Source organism: Amblyomma americanum, chromosome 10 (assembly GCF_052857255.1).
Source record: "Amblyomma americanum isolate KBUSLIRL-KWMA chromosome 10, ASM5285725v1, whole genome shotgun sequence".
Taxonomy (NCBI): Eukaryota; Metazoa; Arthropoda; class Arachnida; order Ixodida; family Ixodidae; genus Amblyomma; species Amblyomma americanum.
In genome coordinates, this window is record NC_135506.1 from 28,176,761 (window position 1) to 28,183,289 (window position 6,529).

The window sequence follows — 6,529 nt, forward strand, 5'->3', positions numbered from 1 at the left end:
ATTCTTCTTCTTCTTCTTCTTCTTCTTCTTCTTCTTTTTCTTCTTCTTCTTCTTCTTCTTCTTCTTCTTCTTCTTCTTCTTCTTCTTCTTCTTCTTCTTCTTCTTCTTCTTCTTCTTTTCCTTCTTTTTCTTCTTTTTCTTCTTTCTCTTCTTCTTCTTCTTCTTCTTCTTCTTTCTCAAGTACTATGGCGCATACCCACGTGGGGGGGATTGGCCAAGGTATAGAGTAGAATGCCAATGAACCATTTGCGCGGGGAAGGAAACGTCAGAAGACTGAATCAAGATAAAAAATTGGGAAAATAAAATAAATTCAAGAGGTATGAGTCATCCGGAATAGAATCAATCTAGCCTTTTTGGACATGCGAAAGAATTTTGTATATAGCTAACAAGATAATCGATTAGTTGCACTTATGTAATCGTGAAGGCGGCCGCATACACTGCTTAACGGGAATCCTTTGGCGCTCGCACCGAACGATAGAAGAACTTGCAGAGACAGAGGCAGTCCTAGTCGCGAAAGAGGAACCTCCAGATATTGCTTTCTCTGAACCGCGAACCGCCGGCAAGAGAGGAGAAAATGATCGATTGATTCAACTTGCCCACATGATACACAAAGGTTTGTCGCAGCGAACCCACACCTGCATAAGTACAAGTTTAAGTGAGGGATTCTACATCGTAGGAGCGTCATGGACACTTCAAAAAGCCTTAACTTACACCACACACTAAACAATTTCTCACCCTTTAGGGTGTAAATCAGCTGTCCCCAGACAAACACCCTTTTCCAATTGTTCGGTGCTAAAAAAGGGTGCAGAGATCAGCACCCTTAATGAAGGGTGTACTTAATGATGCTTTAGAGGATGTAATGGTTGCACCCTCATTAAAGGGTACTATTTTTCCATAACACCTCTACGAATGCATGATTGAAGGGTGCTCCACATCGACTCACCCATGAAGCAAAAGCATTGGATTGATGCGCGCCATCGAAACTTTCATGTTTTGCACCCTTCCTGAAGGGTGCTGATCTTTGCACCCTTTTTAGCACTCAAAGGGGTGTTCGTCTGGGGACAGCTGATTTACACCCTTAAGGGTGAGAATTTGTTTAGTGTGCACCGGACATTCCATGGGTAGTTTAGGTGCTGAATGTCCACGGTATTGAGCAACGGATCACTCAAAGTGGCTGAAATATGTTGGAACCGCTGGAAACGTGAAGCTGCTAACAGAATGAGGTGAGGGACGGGATATATTACAGGTGCGCTGAGAGCTGACCTTGCCAATAAATCAGCCACCTCGTTAAAATAGACGCCTGAATGCCCAGGTACCCAGACCAAACGGATCTCGCGCACTGTGCTCGGAACAAAAAACCTAAGTGAACGAGTCAAGAAAGATTTTTCCGAATTTTGGAGAGAGACAATAACTTAAAGGCAGTCTGTAAGAATAAGAACCCGTGCGACATGTCTGGGAATTTTGAGAAGAGCCAAACCAATGGCCAAAAACTCTGCGAAGAATATAGGAGTATAATCAGGGATACGAACGGAGTAGCTCCAAGCTAGATCCTGCGAATATATGCCAATCGCCGCCTTCTCACAGCTGCCGGAGGCATCAGTGGAGAGAACAGTATGATGTGGAAAATTCTGTAGGTGTTCAGAAAGAAGACCATTTAGGGTATGTGCGGGCATATGCTTCGCATGGGACGGGAAAATAAAGTCGTAATAGAAGACGGGATCAGCCTGCGTGTCAGCAACTCGTTGCAAGGAGATCAGATCTACCTGAAGCGGAGCTAACAGATTCTGCGTGAACCTAACTTGCGGAAGCTGATAACGTGGCCAGTGAGTAGTCAAAAAAAGGTGTGGTTGGGATACAAAAATTGGAATACTAACGCCTGGGGCCGGGACGAAAGACTTAAGGAAAGTACGCACTGTTAGAAGTTGGAAGCGGGAATAGAGGTTGGGGTTACGGGCTTCCAGATAAAGGACAGGGTTGGAAGCTGATTTTGGGAACCCGAGGCATAGCCGTAGGGCACGCCTTTCCAGTAAGGCTAATGGCTGAAGCTTGTAGTTCGCGCTACCAGAGAACAACGGGCAACCAAATTCCAGAATCGGTCTCATATAAGCCTTATAGAGCAACAGTAGCGTGCCACGACGCATGCCAAAGTTTTTATTGCCAACTCGGGTCAAACGGCCCAGTGCACGTTCCCCTTTAATAACATTATTCTTAATATGGTGTCGCCAGTCCAAATTTTGGTCATAAGTAACACCTAGGTATTTAACCGACTCCACCTGCGGAATTGGAGTGGAGCGGTAGGCTAGCGAGAAGTACATAGGAGCGTCGGGTGGAAATACCAGCACGCCACATTTGCTGACATTAAGTGATAAATTGATTTGGTCCAACCAGACTTCAAGAGCATTCAGATATGCCTGCAAATACCCGTAAAGCACATGAATATCCTTTGCTGATGCGAACAAAGCTATATCATCTGCGTATACATAAACTGTAACGTTAGGATGAATGGGGACGTCCCGAACTAATATGTTGAAAAGCAGCGGAGAAAGAACAGAGCCTTGCGGCACACCTCTTGATTGACCATAGGTATTAGAACAAAAAGATCCGTCGGTACAGAAGAAAAATCTATCTTTTAGAAATTCACAAATCCAGGCGTAGAGGTAATGCGGTGGTTGTAGTTGAGCAAGATTGTTAATGAGGACTGTGTGCTCCACGCTGTCATAGGCCTTCGCAACGTCAAGCGTCACCAAGGCCGAAACTTCTCTCTGGCGCATTGAGAGTCGTATTCGGCTCTCGAGATCCACATTCGCGGACCATATGGAACAACCGCGACGAAAGCCAATCTGTGCGGGGCTGAGGCCGTTAATATGATGAACATGCTTTGTGAGGCGACTGTGTACTACTCTTTCTATTAGCTTTACTAAATTTGAGGTTAAAGCAATCGGCCGAATATTGTCTAATTGAAATCCATTGTCTGCATTTTTTAAAAGTAAAATTATTTTCGCAATTTTCCAACTGTGAGGAATCCAAGAGGTTTCCAATGACGCATTTACAATATCTAGAAGGTGAGTTGGAAAGTCGTGCGCTAAAATCTTTAACATGCCCACAGTAATCCCGTCAGATCCCGGAGCAGCAGATTGCATCGAGGAAACAATTTGCAGGAGCTCCGACACGTCGACCTCAGGATAGTCCGAGCTGGAGGAGAGAGTGTGCAAAGGTTCTGCTTTCTGTGCCTGGAAACGTAAGGCCAGCCCCTGCGCGATGCGTTCAAGGTTTTGCTTAGCCTCCTGCGGAGACATCACCATTGACCTTATGCGATTGGAGGCCGGAGAGCTGTTATTCTGCGCCTATAGAGAGCCTTCTTATTCTGGGGTTTTGAGAGATAAGTGTTTAAATTTTGATTATAATCCTCCTTTGCCTTTTTAACAGTTCTTTTGAAACATGCAGAGAACTTATAATTTATCCAATTAGCTGGGCTCTGATTATAGGAAAGGCTTTTCCAGGCTGCTTTTCTACGACGATAAGCTTTCTCACACTCCTCCGTCCACCAAGGAGACGGCTGTCTAGCAGGAGCAGTAGTGCACACCGAGAATACAGAGCTCTCAGCAGCATCTTGCAGAAAGGTAATTGTCCGCTGAGCTCTTTGTGCTCGACCTGAACTAACTATGGAGGGGAGTGAGGCAGAAATCAATTTTTGTACATAATGCGGTTTACAAATTTCAAGGTTGCACCACCTTTTCTGATAGGCGAGGTTATAATAGAAAGGGTTATTGGAAAGTGGTCACTAGATGTACCTGAGTCTTCAGTTGACCATACAGATACGCTAACCCCACGAGATGCTAATGTTAAATCTATGATTGAACGGGATCCTCCTCGCATAAAGGTTACTGCTCCGGAATTACAGTAGCGCACTGCATTCATTGACATCCAGGACCACACAAGCTGGCCGCAGGAGTCAGAGCGACTATCCCAGACACTGTGGTGCGAATTAAAATCTCCTGCGATGACTGTGCTGTTTGCGCAGCTCAGTAAGGTATCCAAACAGTCTGTCCTGTGAACACCGATTGGGAAGTAGACGTTAGCAATAGTGACTTTGGCGCACTGTGGAAGGGAGATTTCAACCGCCAACAACTCATAGTCAGGGCGAATAACTGTCTGCGAGATTGATGCCCGGTGACATATTTTCGAAGAGATCATAGTTATTAACCCACCACCCCTGCCATTAACGCGATCTACCCTGAAAACACAAAATTTTTTTAATGTGAATGATTTAAGTGGAGAGAGCCACGTTTCTTGTAAAATCACAATATCTGGATTATGTTTATGAAGAAGTAATTCAAGATCCGGTAAAGAAGAAAGTACGGAGCGACAATTCCACTGCATAACTTTTAGACCCGCCATGATTATCGACTGATTAAAGAGGCATCAACAGCCTCCTTCAGCACATCAGTCTTGGGAATTAATTTGGGGGGTCCTTTCTTTGCTTTGACTTGCGGAACAGCTGACTTCGAGGGTGAGGAAGAAGCTCGACGCTTCTGGGAAGTGGTGAGCATTTCAACGTCCATGCTACAAGTATCTACGTGAGCAACACTGTCAGGAGCGCTGTTGGCAGGCGGTACTTGGGGCACGGTAGGAGGCGACATGGAATGACTCTTACTAGCAGCACTTGGGAGTGATGCCGGTGTAGCCGTCGAAACATGTGATTCAGTAGGCAGAGATTGGCCAGCATAAAGTTAAGATAGAGCCTCGGTGAAACTGCCCAGCATTCGCTCGACCACCACAGAAAGAGCCTGTTCTACTGAGGACACTATTGAAGTAGTCAAACTTGACGGTATATCAGCAACAGAGCTTCGCGCACGGCTGGCATATGTAGTATCCCTCCGATCCAGAAGTGCATAAGCATCTGCTCTCGAACATCGTTTCGCTTGAATGATATCGAGCAGGCTTTGTTCGTCGGCTCGTTTCGAGCAGTTGACATCATCAGCTGAGTGGTTGCCCTTGCATAGGCAACACTGGGGCTGATCAGAGGCGCAGCTGTCATCTGAATGCCCTTCTCCACAAACACGGCAGCGGGTCGCCGACTTACACGGTTTACCACTGTGACCGAAACGCCAACAGTTGTTGCACTGAAGAGGACGGGGCTGCAGAGGGTCCACACGATACACTATCGGCCAAACGTTGAGTTCAGAAGGACAGGAGGAACCAGCAAACGTAGTGTTAACTGACTCTGTCGCAACACGCACACCACTGAATTCTCTACTGCACCGGTAGACAGAAAGAACCCCCACACCTGCATCCTGAAACTCCTCCAGTATATCCTGCGGGGAAGATGCTGGGTCCACGCCACGAACAATACCTTTGGAACATGCGAGCTGTTCCGGGATGAAGGCTTTACCCGCTAATGACTGAAAACTTTTGCACTGGAGCAGGTCTGTGACACAATCAATGTCAGCGGACCTGCAAACAATGCCTCTCCGGCTGAACGGTCGCACCTCAGAGATCTGGAGGTAGTGGGTAGTGAGAGATCTTAGCTCCTGCTGAAGGACCTTGGAGCTTTTCGTCTTGATCGTTCTCTCACCGATCGGCACGAGAGCCACAGAGATGATGTCAATTCCATTTTTACGAACATTTTCTAGCGGCAAGCTTTGGGTGGGCAAGCTGGCAAGCCGGGTTGCCGACCCTCCACCCGGGGAGGTCAGCGACATACCTGAGCCAAACGCACCCTCAAATGCACATTAACCTGGCCTACAGACCTAACCTGAGACCTGGCCAAATCCCCCACACAGAATGGCTTCACCAGAGATGACCACGTAGGCACCACCAATACACCACAGTTGACCAAAATGCTGTGTGTTATTTAACTGCCAATATTGTTCTGTTGTTTTTATTCATTGATTTTTAAAAATTCACGATTGGTGCTACAATTTTATCGCCATCTTCCATGGAAACGTCTTTGTTTATTCTACTACACCTTGGCCAATCCCTCAGCGTGGGTATGTGCCATGTACCTGGGGTGAAGAAGAAGAAGAAGATGGAATTATTTTGAGGAAGGCGACGTTCTGCAATGCACGGCGCGAGAGTGTGGTGTAGCTTAACACAAGGTTGAGGACATCAACATCATTTGCGGCGATAGCCTAGTCAAATTTTTGCAGCTGTTCAAATGTTCGCGCGGCCCGTACAGAAATTTTAATAAAGAAATAACTTGCATGGCAGTGCAAGCCACTTCCCTGTTTCAAAGGCGACGCTCCTTATTTCATTCCGACCTCATTATGCGGGAAGAGACAAAAAGGAATAGCCAGGTTTTCCAAGAAGAGATTCTTAACTGAATTTGTCAAAAAGCTCTTGGTCATTTATCGAAAGCGCATGAGGCCTTCAGCGGTGATGTGCAGCGGGCAATCCGTTTAAGAAACAACGGTGGAATAATTTCGACCACCCACGTTTCATTTGAAATCTAGATAGAGGGTATTTTATTTGCTGTGTTTAACCCCTACTAAAATGCGGCCACGGCCTCAAAGCAATCGAAGAGTGTTTT